This window comes from Pristiophorus japonicus, chromosome 6, assembly GCF_044704955.1.
Source record: "Pristiophorus japonicus isolate sPriJap1 chromosome 6, sPriJap1.hap1, whole genome shotgun sequence".
Lineage (NCBI taxonomy): Eukaryota > Metazoa > Chordata > Chondrichthyes > Pristiophoridae > Pristiophorus > Pristiophorus japonicus.
The window spans coordinates 175,408,841-175,428,326 of NC_091982.1; the positions used below are offsets into that span (position 1 = coordinate 175,408,841).

The following is a 19,486-nucleotide window of genomic DNA, read 5'->3' on the forward strand; positions in this document are numbered from 1 at the left end:
AAAAGGTAGGTTTTATGAAGCATCTTAAAGGAAGAAAAAGAAGTAGAGAGACAGATTTATGGAGGGAATTCCACAGCTTAAGACCTAGGCAGCTGAAGGCACAGCTATTGGTTGAGCAATTAAAATTCGGGATGTTTAAGAGGCTAGAATTGGCGGAGGGCAGAGATCTTGGGGGATTATAGGGCTGGAGGAGATTATAGAGATAGGGAGGAGTGAGGACACGGAAGGATTTGGAAACAAGGATGAGAATTTTAAGATCAAGGCATTGCTTAACTGGGAGCTAATGTAGGTCAGAGAGCACAGGGGAGATGGTTGAATGGGACTTGGTACGAGTTAGGACATGAGTGGTAGAGTTTTGGATGATTTCAAGTGTAAGGAGGGTAAATTAAAGAGGCTGGCCAGGAAGGCATTGGAATGGTCAAGTCTAGAAGTAACAAAGGCACGGATGAGGGTTTCGGCAGCAGATAAGCTGAGACAAGGATGGAGACGGACAATGTAATGGAGGTGGAAATGGTCGGTCTTCGTGATGGAACAGATATGAGGTAGGAAGTTTAACTCGTGATCAAATACGACACCAAGCTTTCAAACAGACTTGGTCATCTTTTAGACAGTTGCCAGGGAGAGGGATGGAATCAGTGGCAAGGGAATGAAGTTTGTGGTGTGAACTGAAGACAATGGCTTCGATCTTCCCGATATTTAATTGGAGGAAATTTCTGTTCATCCAGTACTGGATGTCACAAGTACCCTGACAGTATATAAGCCCCAAGTTTCGCCATGATTTGCTCCTGATTTTTAGGAGCAACTGGTGTAGAACGGAGTATCTTAGAAATCGGAATTCTCGTCATTTAGTTTGCTCCAGTTCTAGTCAGTTAGAACAGTTTCACTTTGGAACAGAATTTTTTTTTCAAAAGGGGGCGTGTCCGGCCACTTACGCCTGTTTTCAAAGTTTCGTCAGTGAAAACTTACTCCATACTAACTTAGAATGGAGTAAGTGAAGATTTTTGTACGCTCGAAAAAACCTTGTCTACACTTTAGAAAATCAGGTGTAGGTTACAAATCAGGCGGGGGGAGGGGGGGGTTTAAAGGGAAGTTTACAAACATTAAACACTTCAGTTTTACAAAATAGAAGAGCCATCATCAATAATAAATGATAAATACATCAATAAATCAACCAATAAATCAATAAAAAAAAATTAATAAGAAATAATTTTTTTTTAAAAATCAATAAATAAAACATTTTCTACTTACCGACTGCAGCACTGGGAGCCCTCCAACAGCATGCTGGGATGCCACCCCCCACCCCCCAGTGTGTCTCTGTCAGTGTCTCTATCTCTCTGTCTGTGTGTATCTCTCACTCTCTGTCTGTCAGTGTTTGTGTTTCTGACAGCGAGGGGAGGGGGAGGAGGGGCGTAGAGGGGGAGGGATGGGGAGAAGGGGGAGGGATGGGGGAGAAGGGGAGGGATGGGGAGATGGGGGAGAAGGGGGGGAAAGGAGATGAGAAGGGGGAGGGAGGCTGAACGGGCCGGGCCCGAGACTTCGGGCAGGGCCCGTCCCCAGCACCAGATTTACAGGTAGGTGGCGTTGGGTCGGGTCGGGGGGAGCGTGGGTGGGGGGGATGGTGGGAGGGAGGTCGGTTCGGGTTGGGGGGAGGGACGGAGGTCAGGTCAGGGGGAGGGAGGTCGGGTCCAGTCCGGGGGCGGGTCGGTGTTGGTGTCAGGTCCGGTCCGGAGGCGGGGTGGGGGGGAAGTGGGAGTCGGGTCGGGTCCAGTCCGAGGGGTCGGGTCGGGTCTGGTCCGGGGGGTGGGGGGGGGGGGCGGGGGAGCGGGAGTCAGGTCGGGTCCGGGGGCGGGGGGGGGGGGGGAAGCGGGAGTCGGGTTGGGGTCGGGTCCGGTCCGGGGGCGGGAGTGGGGGGGGGGGGCGGTGAGGAGTGCGGGTCGGGTCCAGTTCAGTCCGGAGGCGGGCGGAGGGGGGCGGGGGGAGCGGGAGTCGAGTCGGGTCGGGATGAAGCAGGAGTCGGGCGTGGGAAGCAGCCTGATGCACGCAGCCCCAGTGAGCCCATTGGGCCAGGGCTAGGGGCTGCGTGCTTCGGCCCCTCCCACACAGTTTTGGGCACCTGGAGCTACTGCACATGCACGCCCACTGTAGCGCGCATGTGCAGAGATCCCGGCACTGTTTTCAGCACAGGGACCTGGCTCCGCCCCTTACTGCTCCTGCTGCGCTGCGCCGAGCTGCAAACGACCTGCAGGGAGCTGGAGAACCTGGAGGTTTTTTTTGGTGCACTTTGTGGCGCGAAAAATGGGCGTCCAGGTCGGGACTGTGCCGTTCTAGGCGCGGCTCGAAACTTGGGCCCATAATGTGCAGAGGGTTTGAGAGAGGTGGAGCAGAGGTAGAGCTGGGTATCGTCAGCATACATGTGAAAACTTGTGTTGTGTTGCCGGATGATGTCATCAAGGGGCACCTTCTATCTCAAATCATAGAATGGTTAGAGCACGGAAGGTGGCCATTTGGCCCATCGAGCCCGTGCCGACTCTCAGCTAGTCCCACTCCCCTGCCCTTTCCCCGTAGCCCTGTAATTTTTTTTCCTTCAGATACTTATCCAACTCCCTTTTGAAAGATAAAACTGCCAAGAAAACATAACCTGATGAGCAGGAGAAAAACTGAAATGGTAAAGATAGTTGCATGTTGAAGTTAAGATGAACAACAATTGGCAAAATCTGGCAAATATAGTTTATTTAGTGTACTACATTGAAAGAATATGAATCAATTCTTGCATATAGCAATTCAATTTTTTTTCTTAGTTGTCTGATGCTTTTGTGTTGCTGTTGCTTTGTGCCTGTCCTCTTCGGCAGAAGTATTGTGTTAAAGAAAGTAAAAAATTAAACTCTGCATTGCTGGGACACAACCTGGGTTATATAAATCACATTACTTATGTAATATGAAGCCTTTCCCGTGTGTACACATGTATAAAGATACAAAGCAAAGCCACAACATGATTCATTAACAACTTTGTTAAACTGGCAATCTAAACCAGCTACTGGGCTGGATTTTTGGCTCATTTGCCTCGGCGGGCGCAAAAATGATTTTTTTGGGCGTGAAATGAGGCGCACAAGATTTTGTGCCTGGGCAGAATTTTCACCAATGGTTTTGCGGCGGCGGCTAAAACTTAGCGTCCTGCCGCAGTTTTGACTATTTGGATGACGTAACTCGTCGTACGTTGCTGCGCTATTACCCTGGGCAGAACTTTTGAGCATTTCGTCCGATTTAGCATCTGCCTGAGAACCCACCAAGAAAAAACAGTTGGACCCAGGGCGCACCAGGTGCTAACAGCGCCATGTTGAAAACGGAGGAGGAAGTTGCAGTTGTGAGTCATTAAAAGGATTGGGAGAAGAACGCTGCGTTACTGCATACTTTCGATTCTGAAGTTTGTGAGTTTCTACTTTGTTTTATAAAGGACATTTTAAAAGATGATGGCCATGCTAGGTCAGGAGCCAGAAATCCTGGCTGCTATATTCATACGGCTTCGAGTTGGAAGAATGATCATTTGCAATGTAATTGAAGAGGTTGTAGACGTATGGGGAGGAGGCCATACGCCCCCCCCACCCCCCGAGTTTACAGGGAACATCGCTCATACCTCCCGCTCTCTGAGGCACAGTGCGTTTGAAGGCTGCGCTTCCAAAAAGAGGTGGTCACAGAGATATGTCAGCTCATACAGGCAGACCTACAGCCTACCAGCAGCAACAGGACTGCACTGCACGTCAAGTTGAAGGTGACTGTGGCACTTGCCTTCAATGCTTCCGGCTCCTTTCAGGCATCAGTGGGGGTCATATGCTCCCATCTCGCAGCACGCTACACATTGCTGCATTCGCCAGGTGACTAATGCACTGTACGCACCCAGAATGGACTTCATAAACTTCCCAATGATCAAGGAGACCCAAAATGAGAGGGTTGTAGGTTTTGGACGATTTTCTGGCTTCCCCAAAGTTCAGGGTGCCCTTGACTGTATGCACATCACCCTGCGAGCACCTTTACAGAATGCTGAGGTTTACCGAAACCGAAAGGGATTCCACTCCATGAACGTACAGATCGTCTGCAAACATACTCAGCGTATCATGGCAGTCAATGCCCAATATCCAGGTATCATCCATAATGCTTTCATCTTGCGTGAGAGCAGTGTCTTACGCATGTTCCAGCGTCAACTACAAGGCCAGAGCTAGATGCTCGGAGACAAAGGTTACGGCCTCGCCACCTGACTCATGACCCCCCTCTGGAACCCTCAGACAGAAGCCGAGCATCATTATAATGAGAGCCATGCAGCGACACACAACATCATCTAACAGACAATTGGAGTGCTCAAGCAGCGCTTCCGATGCTTGGACCACTCTGGGGGCTGTCTACAATACTCAGCAGGTCTCTGAGTTCATTGTGGTGTGCTGCATGCTATATAACTTAGCCATTATGAGGGGACAGGAATTGCTAATGGAGATTGCAGGACCATCTCAGGAGAGGAGGGGGAGGAAGATGAGGAAGAGGAGCCTGGCGAGGAACCCATGTCACCACCCCCACCACAACCACAGGGGAGGCATCATGGAGATTTCGCCGCTGCAAAAGCCTTATGTTGGCAACTCATAATTGAATGCTTTGCTTGAAGAGTGAACGGCACGTTTGACCATTGCCTGGCCACTCTATCCCACCATGTTGATTATTCCCCCTCTTATTCTGCAAATGAGACACCTCACAGAAATAGTTGAGGTGAACAAAAGAATTTATTAAACATTGTAACATTTGAAACTTTATAATGCTACCTTCATTGTGAAACTTTAATTAAATAACATAAAATAATTAGCTGCATCCACCAGTGTGATCATTCAACAACATAATCCAGAACATAATAACAGTGTGACGTTAAACATACGATGCATCCAACATCAACATAATGCAGCAACCCCTATGCAGAAACCTCACTATTTTTTACCATCGGCTTTTACCCCCCTTCCCCTTATCCCCCTCCCTTGCTTGCTGCTTCGAACCAAAGTGGCACCAAGATGGTGTGCAGCAACATTGCCAGAGCGCTGCTGTGTTGGGAAGAGAGACAATGGAGATGGCGTCTGGGGATGCACTGGACCAGCTCGTGTTGTGGAAGGTGTCATGTATCCTACAGGGTTACTGCTTGCACTATTACAAGGGATGCCACCAGAGGGCACCGCATTGGGAGACTGGCAGGTTACCTATACAGGTGTGCCTGTCCTAGTATAAAAGGCAGACCGCCATGTGTGATCCTCACTCTGGAGTTATCAATGAAGGACTAAGGTCACTACAGTTCAAGTACAACACATTGCCTCGTGGAGTCATTATCAGAGCATCTAAAGACATAACAGAAGGCCCAGCTTCTGACTGGCGAGCCTCTTCATCGGCGTCACCAGTCACAGGTGGTTTTGGTTTGGGTGTGACACTGGGGAATGCAGAGAGCATGGCGGGAGGGTTTATGGACTGCATCACCTGCCCAAGCTGAAGCAGAGCTTGTGCATGTGATGCACCATAGTCCACAAGGGTGCGCGCGACACTCTCCAGGACTCCGCTGTCACTGCCGCAGGCCATCAGCCTCGTGTGGACACTAATGGCCTTGCAGGTACCATGGCTCGCACAGACAATCTGCGACCCTACCTCCGTAATGGTCGCTTTGAGATTGTCAATGTTCGCGGGAATCCTATCCAAGACATCAAGGAGCTGACAGCTGACCTGGATGCTCTCCCTGGACATTCCCACCATGTCCAGTTCCATGTCTGCCTGTCTGTCAGCAGACCGCCTTTGCCGACTCGCCCTCTGTAGAGATGGCATACGGGATTCGACCCCAGCACTGCGTTGCTGCATGCCACTAGTCCCAGGAGTCGTCAAACCCCGAGAACGTCACGTCGTCATCAGAGGAGCTGAGTGCCTATGGTAGAACAGGGGTGGATTGAATCTGCGCCAGTTGCTACACCACAGTTGGCTCATCTGTATCCTCCTCCTCTTCCTCCTCCTCCAGACGATGGTCTGATCTGGACTGTCCCCTTGAGGGATGTGGCACCTGTGTCTGGTCATCTGGAAGTAGAAAGCAACAGACGAGTGGTTAGCAGCAGGGGAAAGGGCAGGGTGACATGAGGAAGGTTGCATAACACAGGCTCATTTGAAGGACTGCCGCTACTCCATTATATCTAGGCCAGAGACACTGCATGACATTGCCCCAACCCTAGTCCAGAGACACTACATGACATTGCTCCAACCCAATCCAGGGAGTGTGCAGGACTTACCCTCAGTTTCCGAGCAGGGGTCAGCGCCCCCAGTGGCAGTTACTCGACCTGAGACGGCGATGAGGCCTGCCACTTGCTCCTCGATGTTGGTGAGTGGCAGGGTCTGAGGCGGACCGCCGCCTGTCCGCACCTGCTCGAGGCGATTGTGTGACTTCTTTGCCTGCAAAGATGAAAATGGGAATGGTTACAAGAGGGTCCATCTGCTCTTGTGGCACAGATAGCCACAAAGCACTTAGACCATGCTGTTTGAATGTAGTACAATCCTCTGCTTAATGGTCTTGGAGGTTCATCAGGAGGACATCGAAGTGCGGAGCCATTTTATGAGATCGCAGAAAGCAATTTAATAATGTGTAAAGATCATTCGTGGCAAATAGGGTGCCAAGCTAAGCCTACCTATGTGTGATGCATTTTAGGAGGTAACCCTCAGAGTGCTGAGAGGCAACAACAGCCCAACAGCATGAGAACAAATAGTGTGTCAGATTTATAATTGAAGTAATGAAGGAGTGCATGAATTGAAATTGTACTCACTCTAATGACTCTTGAAAGATCATTAAACTTTTTTTTGGCACTGTGTGCCAGTCCTGATCACGATGTCTGAGGCAGAGACCTCCTCAGCGATTTCTCCAAATCCTTTTAAATATGGATGGCAGTGGTCTAGGTCTACCTCTACAATGGAACTCCTGCCATCTTCTCTCCACGGTCCCCACTAGAGCTTCATTAGCCCCTGGTTGAATCGCCTGACAAGTTGTCTCGAATTGTCGTCCTCCATCATCAAAATCCAAATGTAAAATGGCTGATTCAGCCACAGGTGTACTGCGTATGCACGCGGCCGCACCCTGCATTAGCATTTGCGATTGGACAGCAGACCAGAAGTGTGGGAAGAAAAAAACATTTTGTGCATGAGCAAAACGGCCGATTTTTTTTAGTGCCGGAACTTTTGGCTCTGCGCACAAATTGTGTGATGCAACGTCGGAGCTAACGTTAACGCTCCTCGTGAACTTTCATTTGGCAAAAGTTTCTCGCTCTGGCACGAACATTAACCTGCGCTAAATTTTTGAATCCACCGCGAATTGTGCCCGGAAATGGGCGAAAACGCAAAAAGCTGAAAATCCAGCCCAATAATGTATTTTGTATTTTCCCCTCCTTATCCCATAAGTGATGTATCGGTATGGTAATATAGTAATGCCAGCTGCACCCATGGTAAGACCATCTATTTTTAGGTACATTTATTCATATGTCTCAAATAACATCTTTTACCGTCACTAAAAATCGGGCAGTAACTGGATTAGAATCAGATCTTAATAGAGTTTAGGATTTGATGACAGTGATTAGTTTTGTGATGCTTGCTGCGATATTCAGACCTCTTCAGATCAACTTTTTCCTTCGATCGTGTCTTTTTTTTATTCAAAAAAAATTAAATAGGGACAGGGTGAAGGAGGCAAAATTTGTGGGAACCCCCCCCAGTGTTTGGACTCATTGGAAAGGAAATTTAATTTGGAACTATCTACCAGAAAATTTGAAATGCTAAAGTACACATGGAAGGAACTGCGGACTTTAATCGAATTTGGGATTTTACAAGACAAATTTAGTCTGTGTGGGTGAGAGAGAAACTAAAGGGTGACCATCCTACAAAGAAACCAGTTTAAGTATTGATGCTGTCTGGGCTATTGAAACTAAAGTAAATTGTCTAGAATTGTGGATACTCGAAAACCCTTCTCCACAAAAGACATTAACATAGCAACAATCAATTCCGAGATAGCCAGCCATCACCCTGAGCAGGAAACCAATTCAGCCCATGCATTATAACAAAAAGCCCAATCCAGCCTGCATGCAAAATCTAAGCACAGATAGACATTGCAAATGCCAAGCTAATATTTCCATCAAGAAACAGATTTAGAAGATCGACACACCCGAGTCAAGTTAACATTTTTAATGAGCCAGCTGCATTTTATTTGGACTTTCAGAAGGCTTTCGACAAGGTCCCACGCAAGAGATTAATGTGCAAAGTTAAAGCACATGGGATTGGGGGTAGTGTGCTGACATGGATTGAGAACTGGTTGTCAGACAGGAAGCAAAGAGTAGGAGTAAATGGGGACTTTTCAGAATGGCAGGCAGTGACTAGTGGGGTACCGCAAGGTTCTGTGCTGGGGCCCCAGCTGTTTACACTGTACATTAATGATTTAGACGAGGGGATTAAATGTAGTATCTCCAAATTTGCAGATGACACTAAGTTGGGTGCGAGGAGGATGCTATGAGGCTGCAGAGCGACTTGGATAGGTTAGGTGAGTGGGCAAATGCATGGTAGATGAAGTATAATGTGGATAAATGTGAGGTTATCCACTTTGGTGGTAAAAACAGAGAGACAGACTATTATCTGAATGGTGACAGATTAGGAAAAGGGGAGGTGCAAAGAGACCTGGGTGTCATGGTACATCAGTCATTGAAGGTTGGCATGCAGGTACAGCAGGCGGTTAAGAAAGCAAATGGCATGTTGGCCTTCATAGCGAGGGGATTTGAGTACAGGGGCAGGGAGGTGTTGCTACAGTTGTACAGGGCCTTGGTGAGGCCACACCTGGAGTATTGTGTACAGTTTTGGTCTCCTAACCTGAGGAAGGACATTCTTGCTATTGAGGGAGTGCAGCGAAGGTTCACCAGACTGATTCCCGGGATGGCGGGACTGACCTATCAAGAAAGACTGGATCAACTGGGCTTGTATTCACTGGAGTTCAGAAGAATGAGAGGGGACCTCATCGAAACGTTTAAAATTCTGACGGGGTTAGACAGGTTAGATGCAGGAAGAATGTTCCCAATGTTGGGGAAGTCCAGAACCAGGGGACACAGTCTAAGGATAAGGGGTAAGCCATTTAGGACCGAGATGAGGAGGAACTTCTTCACCCAGAGAGTGGTGAACCTGTGGAATTCTCTACCACAGAAAGTTGTTGAGGCCAATTCACTAAATATATTCAAAAAGGAGTTAGATGAAGTCCTTACTACTAGGGGGATCAAGGGGTATGGCGAGAAAGCAGGAATGGGGTACTGAAGTTGCATGTTCAGCCATGAACTCGTTGAATGGCGGTGCAGGCTAGAAGGGCCGAATGGCCTACTCCTGCACCTAGTTTTTATGTTTCTACGAGCCCGCCAAAATATGACAATTTTTTCGAGCCCGCCAAAATGAAACAAAGAATTCTGGACTGATTTGGTGCAAAGATTAGGACAGCTCAAAACGTATAACTGAGCCCTGTTTTAACAAAGGGTATGCTATGCAGATGCTACTGTCTCTGAAGACACTGCTAGAGACGCTTGGCATCAAGAAGGGAGAGAGACCACCACAGCAGTTGTAACTAACTTCTCCAGCCTCGACATCCTGAAATCGAAAAGGAAGGAAGAACATCACCATCACGGCAGCAACCAACCACAGCCAAGGTGGCACCACCAAAACCCACCGCGATCGACCAATTTCGAAACAAAACTCCACAAGAAAGAAACCGAAGAATCGAAAGTTTCCACTCTACAATCTAAGTCCTGACTACCAACAGGCGAAAACATTACCGAAAGAGACTTTGAACTTATTTCTAACGAAGGAAAGCAGGTACTTACCCCATTGATCCAAAACGCACCCTACCGCATCAGCGGACACCACCCAACTGAAGACTGCAGTGAGAAGTCCTCTACAAGTTCGGGGTATGGCAAGCAGAGCCGACAGAATACAGCGAACCCCGAAATCGTGAACCACCGCTAACTAACAGTAAAGGATTGGTAAGCATAGTCCCTGTTTGCCCTGGAGTCTAATCTAGCTAGTGTTAGGCATTGGGAGGTGGTTGGTGTATTATTCACTGTAACCCCTTTGAATGTGTGATGTACTGTTCTTTATTAGAGGAATTATAAGTTTGACATTGCATTTTCTTGTCTTTAATAAAATCAAAGTTCTTTTGCACCAAACCAGTTGTTTCTTGCACTTTATCACATCCCTCAAAAAAATCCAGAATCGAGAACCCAAGGGAGTGGGAGCGCTTCGAACCGCTCAAGGAGGTCAGAGGTGAACCTAACCCCCCGAGACCACTCCTTACAAAATGGTGACTGCGCAGGACTCTGGTATAAGGGATGTGATGCAGGGAGTGTTGGTTTGGGAGAAAGAACCAAGATGGAAGCGAGGATTTCCTCCGATGTGTATAAGAAAGGCAATGTCACTAAAGAGTGGGTGCTTGGTCTGTTGCGCGCTGAGCGTCCGGGAGACGCCACAGCCCAGTGGATAGCGAGCAAGGACCATAAAAAATCAATAGAGAAGGCAATTTGGTTGGTCTGTCGACAGCGACAGGTCCAACTCCTAGACAAAACCATTGAGTCACTTCAGGCAGAATTATGAGAATGCGCAGAGACATCACAGGAAAGGGCTATGGCAGAAGAAAGGTTATGGGGAGAACACCGTATGCTAAAACAGGAAAAGAGCCAACTAATGGAAAGGTTTAAGAACAGTCAGGACTATTTTTAGTGTCAGGTTACCGAGGCTAAAAATAATGAGAAGATACTGTGGGAGGGAAGCACTCGCCTCACCCTTCAAGTAAAAGAGCTGGAGGAGAAATTGAGAGACGTACAGGCAGCATATAAAGTCGCTCGCACTAACGGGTTTGAGTCAGGAGACCACGGTCCCTGCCAGCAATAAATCAAAAGTTTAACCCTTGCTCTATCCAAGGCAAAAGGCATGGTATGCCTAATAAACCCGGGTATGGCCCAGGTCGACCTGGAAGAGAAGGAGGAAACTATTCGACCATCACCTGTGGCACCGGTGACCACACCGGTTCAGCAGCAGGAAAGTCAAACAAGTTGTGGGGCTGACCGGGATAGCGGACCAACGCCACCTGTGGCACCGAGTTTCAGCTCAGCTTGGCAGCAGAAAGGAGTAGGCGAGCCAGAACAGGAGGAGCCAGGGTCAGGGCCAATGTGCCCGGTCTGGCAACAGAAGTTCGGCCCGCCCACCGGTGCTGGGGGTCAGGGGTCCCTGGAAAGTCAATTTGTGGTTCCCCACTCTACCCAACAGCTTAGGGCTATGATAAGTCACCTGGGAAAGCTCACTCCAAAGGGAGACCCCTCGGTTCACTTTATGGAAGTGGAATAGGCAGGGGATATTAACGGGTGCGATGATGCCGAGATAGCAAAGATGCTCCTCCTCTCACTGGATGGCAAGCTGTACCAGTCCCTCTCTGCTGAGAGCAAAACGGGGTAGAGGATATGTGCCACCGTCCAGGAAGACATTCTAGAAGCCATGGGCTGCAATGACAGGAGTCCCTTCTCCAGAGTAGAGTAAAAAGTGCAGCTCACAGGGGAAACCCCACAGGCTTTCGCAGACAGCCTGTGGCCTGTGTACCAGAACGCCTGTAGAGGGGACCTCAATCGGAATCATTTAAACTAGGACGAGAGAGCGCACTGGCTCCGAAGTCTGGTGACAAATAGTTTACCACGAATAAGAACCAAGGCTGAGGCCTGGTTTGACCCGAGAGATCCCCAGGCCACCGAACAGGGGGTGGTCAGGCAACTGACCATAGCCTACCGAAACGGCAGGGGGATGGAAGAGCACCCGCCCAAGGGAAGGATCCACGAAATCAGACCGAGTCAGGATAAGAGGGAATGGCATCACGAGGGGGGCAACCCCTCCGATACAAAGCGTGCCTGTTTTGGGTGCAGAAAGAGTGGGCACTGGAGAAAGGATTGTAGAAATCCATGGAAGAGTAGCGCAGGGAAGAATGTTCCCGCTGTATGCTGTAGGGAGCATCGTTCAAACACAGGTGTGTGCAAAGGACACACCATACCGAAAGACCATATTTGACAATCTTGAGCTTGGTGAGTTCTATTGCGAGCATCAATCCATCCACCCTTGAACTTGGGTACCCACAGATTTTGGCCATACAGGTGGGGAAGCACTATAAACTGGCACCAAATGTTGGTTTTTGTGATATTGACTATTCTCATAGTAAAGTTACACCCTGGTCATCACAATGTGGATGTTGCATATCAGGTTTTACGCCTAGATTTCTATTGCCGAAGTGGAATATTTTGCTCCAACTATTTGTATGCCCTGACATGGCAATACGTTCTAACTCGGCCCTTAATAGTTGCCGGGTTACTTCTTCAAACATGCATTGTGTGTGATGACTTAATTCTTCTTGTCGCCCGGTGACACACTCTATCTCTTGAGTAGTTTTATCTATGTGTTCCCACCGCATTACGTCCGACAGCCAACTAGAAAACATTTGTCCTGAGAGACCTCTGTCCCATGCATTTCGCAATCGAATTGCATCTCCAGTGAGTCTCCCTACTGTTTGTATTTTGTTTTGTAAGGTCTCGATATCCATAGAGTTTAATGCTCCTATTTCTGTTCCCACGCCTCCTTATATTGTGGCTAATATATCACGCCTTTGTCTCACTGATGTTTTCAGATTTGCTTTAATTGTTGTTATATTACAAGTGTCAGACGGCTTGTTCGCTTGTAGTGTGAGATTTAATTTAACTTAATTTCGTCTGACAGTGTCATTGCTTGACGTAATGTTGCGGGCCCAACTCCTTAACCATATGACGTTGTGCAATAATGACAAATTGGAGTGCATATCATTGTCATATCTTTTTGCCACTTGATTGATAACGTGATGTTGGCCCCCGTGCTTACTGTTAATAGCACCTGTCCTGGGCCTCCCCAGTACCCGCATGTGTCACAAGTGACGCTCCAGTGGCCTATAGTGCAGGCTTGCCCGGAAGGACAGGTAAAATTGTCTTGCGTATGATCAGTGTTAGCTAACTGCCACCCTATACGGCCATCCCATGCTGTGTTTGAGGATGGAAGTAGCACATTCACAGATAACGAGACAGAGACTTGCCAGCACGAGTTGGTAAGTCGCCATTTTGGGCAGAATTCCTGTGGGAGGAAGCATAAGTATATTAATTCAGCCCCGTTTAGTCAATTTAACCTTGTCAACACAGAGAGGAATATCTTGACCAGTCAAGAGCACCTAATAAGTGTTTCTTCTCCTTTTGCTAAGATTTCCCCTGCTTGTAAGGGTTTCTAGGGGTACTGCACCCACACTTTTCCTCCTTCACAAACTGTGTCCTGAGTCTGATTTTCTTTTTCAATAGTAGGGACACTAACTTTGCCTAACATGTGGCTTATGGGAGTTCCCCCCCGCAATGGTCGGTGATTCAGATTGCGCACTGCTTGTGGTAAGACCTTTAACCACCCTTGCAATGTGTTAGTGGGAGTTAATATTTTAATCTGTTTCTTAAGTAGTCCATTCATGCGTTCTATTAACCCTGCAACTTGCGGATAGTAAGGTATGTGAAACATCCAATAGATCCCGTTGTCTACCGCCCACTGTTGCACTGTTTGACCTGTGAAGTGCGACCCATTATCGGACTGTACTTCTGCTGGCTCACCGTAGTATGTGATTAAATTCTCCAGTCCTTTAATCGTACTTTGTTGATTCGCTTTAGTCACTGGATAAGCTATCAAAAGTCCAGAATAGATATCAACAGCAATGAGCAAATATTGGAACCGTTGTTGCAATGGTAAAGGTCCTACATAATCAACTTGCCATATTTGTGCTGGTTGAGTCCCTCTCTTAATATGGGCACCGGGTTGTCGTTGTAGGGGAAAATGCTTCACCTTTTGACAAATTTCACAGGTGTTTATGATCTGTTGACTACGGACGGTGTTAAAATGTAACCCTCTATTTCTTGCCCATTGTATCATACCCTGAATGCCCAAATGTCCAGATTTGTGGTGGGCCCACTTGCCTATGCCATATTCTTCCTCTTCCACCTCTTTGACAGCCCGTACCCGGGCTATATTATCAACGGTGTTATTATGTTCAGAGGTCTTTGAAGTGTTTTTCATGTGAGTGTCGACTTGATATAGTTATTTTCATCTTCTGGGCTTTGGACCATATTTGTTCCCAGAGGTGCTTTCCCCACAAGTCTTTGCCAGTTATGTTCATGCCAGTTTCGCATCCAGCTCGCCCATGGCTACTGTCCATGAGTCAGTATGTATGTGTACTTGTTGCTGTTCCTCTTCTAACGCAAGGACTACAGCTGCTAGTTCTGCTAGCTGGCTGGAGCTTCCCACGCCCTCATCATGCACAATTGTCTGGGTTTTTGGATTGAAGGCAGCGGCTCGCCTTCGCCGAAGGCCGTTTCGCCAGACCGCTGAGCCATCTGTGAACTAGGCATGGCTACGTTCTTCAGGTGTTAACTGTTCAAAAGACATGCCCCAGGAGATCGATGACTCTTTGGTTAAATTGACAGATGACTGCGTAAGTTCACTCTCAGCTGTTTGTGGGTATTCAGCCACATGCTCATGTAGTCGGGTGATTCCTTCTTTTCCTTTACTTGCTCTGTCTGCGATATACCATTTCCAGTGCACTATGGAGCTTTGCTGCGCTCGCCCGACCTTGTGTGTCTCATTTTCTGAGAGAACCCAGGATAATATGGGTAGGTCTGGTCTTAAACTGACTTTGTCATTCCCTATCTGTCCTTCTGTTTCTGTTAGAGCCCAATAACATGCTAATAATTGTTTCTTAAATGGAGTGTAATGAGCAGCAGCATCTGTCAATTTTCTAGACCAGAACCCGAACAGTATATGAGTGCCATGTTGAACCTGCCACAAACTCCACACTGCAGTATCATTGGTAACGGATACCTGTAGCTCAAAAGGCTGCCCAGGCACTCGCCGGGCTAGGGGTAAAGCTTGAGCTATGGCTTCTTTGGCTGCATCAAAAGCCACCTGCTGTTCCTTTCCCCACTCGAAGTGGGCCTTTTTTCGGGTTACGGCATACAGCGATTTTAATAACATCGTGAGGTGAGGTTTGTGTCTTCTCCAGTAACCCAGTAGTCCCACAAACCGTTGTGTCTCAGTTTTATTCATGGGGGGTGGCCATTTCTTGAATTTTATTCTTCACAGGCTCGGGTATGATGCGCTCACCCCGAGACCATTGGATCCCCAGAAACTGGACAGTCTGGCTACGGCCCTGCACCTTCTTCGGATTTAACTCCCAGCCCCCGTCTCGCATGTGTTAGACTAAAGTAGCTAGGGCTTCTGACACCACTGCCTTGGTGGGACCCCTTATTAATACATCATCAATGTAGTGTGCCAGTGAGACATTAGGAGCCAACGTGCACATGTCCAAGTCCCAGGCCACCAATCCATGGCATAGGGTAGGGCTATGTAGGTAACCTTGAGGTAGGTGTTTAAACGTGTATTGCCTCCCTTCCCAAGTGAATGCAAACTGGTCCTGGGATTCTTCCGCTATTGGAATGGAGAAAAAGGCATTGGCCAGGTCGATTACCGCATACCACTCCGCACCTTCTTCAGACAGCCGCTCTGTTATAGTTACTACACCTGGGACAGTGGTTGCCAGGGGAGGGGCAAATTTGTTCAGTTGTCAGTAGTCCACAGTCATCCTCCAACTTTTGTCGGGTTTCGAAACAGGGCTATTGTAGGGGAACACCGTGTGTCTAATGATACCCGCCTCCAAAAGCCCTTGTATGGTTTCCCCTATTTCTTTGTGTCCCCCAGGTATTCGGTACTGTTTCATAGTCACTATATGCGATGGCCGTGGTATTACCACTGGTTCCCACTTTGCTTTCTCTGCAATCACAGTGATCGCCCGTATCCCGAATAAAAATCGCCCGAACGAGGTGTTGTATATGGTTCCCTTTAAAAGGTCCATCCCAATAATATGTTCCTTTACTGCTGATATTAAGACCGTTACCCAGCGCAGAGGCCCATTTCCCAACGCCATTCTGATAGTTGTTTGGAGAGCGGGCGTTTCTGGCCCTCCAAACCTATTAATCATCATACGGGTCCCTGTGTGTTTCCTAGGATTTCCAAGGACAATAGTAACTTCTGCCCCTGTGTCTAGTAAAGCAACATCTCTGTATGTTCCCCCCCCGCCGCCAATGTATCATTATCGGAATGTGTGGTCTCAGGTCCCCAGGAGCTTGGGTTGATGTGGTTCTAATGGGGAATACTCCCGGATTCCAGCCACACCCCTAGTCGAGGGGATTACTAGCCTTCCACAGCTCTTCTATGTTGGGGTATAGGCTAGCGGGAGGTGGTTTTTCCGCATCCTCAGACTTATCGCTATCCGACTTAGTCTCCCTTACCTCCCTCCTTTCACCCTTCCCTGTTCCCAGAACGCAGTGTTGCTTCCACATAGAATACATCGCTCCTGTTGGGATTCCATCAATTTTTTCCTTGGGGACCCCTGCCTTCAGTAAAGCCGCGAACATGTCCCTCCACGTAATTCTTTTTTTTGTATTTCCTGACACTGTACCTTTCCCAGAGGTCGAACCTTGTCGCTGGTCCCGACCCCCCTCTACATTAGCCGTTCTCGACTCTCGCACACTATCTTCCACATCCTCTAACTGTCCTTACAATAAGCAAGCGTGCCCCACCCGCTATCCTTGGGCTGGTCCCAATAATGCGAGTAGTGCACCCCTCATCATAGGAGGGCCATTCTTCATCAGCCTGCTCCGCATTCCTGCCGTAAAGCGCTCCTGATCTGCCCCCCATATGGTTGGTGATATAATCCTCCCTGTGTTGCCATGTTGCGCAACTGTATCGCACCCTCCGCCATAGTATTCCAAGGTTTTACCTCCCCTTCCTAATCAACGGCAGAGGGATATTTTTGCCAGACCCCTGTAGTAACCATGTCCCATAGCGAATCTGTGCCCTGGACATTCCGTAGCACTGCTGTGATATGGTGGTCTGTCGTCATAGTCCCAATTTTGTTAACTCTTCGAGATTAAGTATTACGCCTGATGCTCCCTGGTCCCAAATCCGGGTTAGCCATTCTGACAATGATTCCCTGGGTTTTTGGCGTAATCGAGACCGTATTTCTTATCTCACTAGTGGTGAAGTCACGCACCCCTCTAGTGGTTACCGGCTGCTCCCCATCTTGCTGTTTCGTCTTATTTGTCATAAGGGGTCTAGCTTCAGTGCTAGGAGCGTATGGGGGAGGGTCTTTAGTTTCCTCCCGTCCCCCCCCCCCCCTCTCCATCTGTCCACTCATATTCTGAGTCAGTGGAGTACCAGATGTCTCCGTCCCGAGCCAGATCCCAAGTGGGTCCAGCTACCAATGCACGTACCTTTGACCGATATATCTGTAATTTCCGTCGTCTGGCTTTTTATTTTGTACTGTCGCCAGATGGCATATTAAAATTTCTGATTGTTCATTGACTTTAACCGCCCGTTTTTGTGCAGTGCGGACCGCTTCAGTCAGAGTCGAGTTTTGACTTTCCAAAACCTTAACAGCTGTTTTTAACTGTAGGTTTTCTGCCTCACTTTCCTTAAGTTGTTTACACATCGCCCTTAATGCTGTCAACAAAATCCATCCCATTTGTGGGGGACTACGTTTCTCCTGTGGGAAGCCCACTTCCTCCAGGAGAGACAGTACCGCGTGGGGTACGGTTCTATCTTTACTCTGTTCCAATAACTGCGTATCCCAATATTGCTGGGGTCCAAACCGGGCTAGCACATTGACAAGACAGCCAAAACCCTCATCCCTCGTGCTCCATAAGAACATAAGAATTAGGAACAGGAGCAGGCCATCCAGCCCCTCGAGCCTGCTCCGCCATTCAACAAGATCATGGCTGATCTGGCCATGGATTCAGCTCCACTTACCCGCCCGCTCCCCATAACCCTTAATTCCTGTGTTGGTTAAAAATCTATCTATCTGTGATTTGAATACATTCAATGAGCTAGCCTCAACTGCTTCCTTGGGCAGAGAGTTCCACAGATTCACAACCCTCTGGGAGAAGAAATTCCTTCTCAACTAGGTTTTAAATTGGCTCCCCCGTATTTTGAGGCTGTTCCCCCTAGTTCTAGTCTCCCCGACCAGTGGCTCTTTCTTGTCTATCCCTTTCATTATTTTAAATGTTTCTATAAGATCACCCCTCATCCTTCTGAACTCCAACGAGTAAAGACCCAGTCTACTCAATCTATCATCATAAGGTAACCCCCTCACCTCCGGAATCAGCTTAGTGAATCGTCTCTGTACCCCTCCAAAGCTAGTATATTCTTCCTTAAGTAAGGTGACCAAAACTGCACGCAGTACTCCAAGTGTGGCCTCACCAATACCCTATACAGTTGCAGCAGGACCTCCCTGCTTTTGTACTCCGTCCCTCTCGCAATGAAGGCCAACATTCCATTCGCCTTCCTGATTACCTGCTGCACCTGCAAACTAACTTTTTGGGATTCAAGTACAAGGACCCCCAGGTCCCTCTGCACCGCAGCATGTTGTAATTTCTCGGCACTCAAATAATATTCCCTTTTACTGTTTTTTTTTCCAAGGTGGATGACCTCACATTTTCCAACATTGTATTCCATCTGCCAAACCTTAGCCCATTCGCTTAACCTATCTAAATCTCTTTGCAGCCTCTCTGTGTCCTCTACACAACCCACTTTCCCACTAATCTTAGTGTCATCTGCAAATTTTGTTACACTACACTCTGTCCCCGCTTCCAGGTCATCTATGTATATTGTAAACAGTTGTGATCCCAGCACCGATCCCTGTGGCACACCACTAACCACCGATTTCCAACCCGAAAAGGACTCATTTATCCCGACTCTCTGCTTTCTGTTAGTTAGCCAATTCTCTATCCATGCTAATACATTTCCTCTGACTCCGCGTACCTTTATCTTCTGCAGTAACCTTTTGTGTGGCACCTTATCGAATACCTTTTGGAAATCCAAATACACCACATCCATCGGTACACCTCTATCCACCATGCTCGTTATATCCTCAAAGAATTCCAGTTAATTAGTTAAACATGATTTCCGCTTCATGAATCCATGTTGCGTCTGCTTGATTGCACTATTCCTATCTAGATGTCCCGCTATTTCTTCCTTAATGATAGCTTCAAGCATTTTCCCCACTACAGATGTTAAACTAACTGGTCTATAGTTACCTGCCTTTTGTCTGCCCCCTTTTTTAAACAGAGGCGTTACATTAGCTGCTTTTCAATCCGCTGGTACCTCCCCAGAGTCCAGAGAATTTTGGTAGATTATAACGAATGCATCTGCTATAACTTCCGCCATCTCTTTTAATACCCTGGGATGCATTTCATCAGGACCAGGGGACTTGTCTACCTTGAGTCCCATTAGCCTGTCCAGCACTACATCCCTAGTGATAGTGATTGTCTCAAGGTCCTCCCTT

The 19,486-nt window shown here is 47.9% G+C and overlaps 1 protein-coding gene across 2 annotated transcripts in view; it reads left to right on the plus strand.

The window, feature by feature from the left end:
• ttc14 (tetratricopeptide repeat domain 14) overlaps positions 1–19,486 on the plus strand; it is a 72,742-nt gene that overhangs the window by 52,455 nt on the left and 801 nt on the right. The window contains exon 14 of one of the 2 annotated variants that reach the window (XM_070883419.1): positions 9,554–9,638. The exons of the other annotated variant lie outside the window; for it this stretch is intronic. The gene's annotated coding sequence lies outside the window, so the exon portion shown is untranslated. Of the gene's footprint in view, positions 1–9,553; positions 9,639–19,486 lie in introns of those variants that run through there. 2 annotated transcript variants of the gene reach the window in all.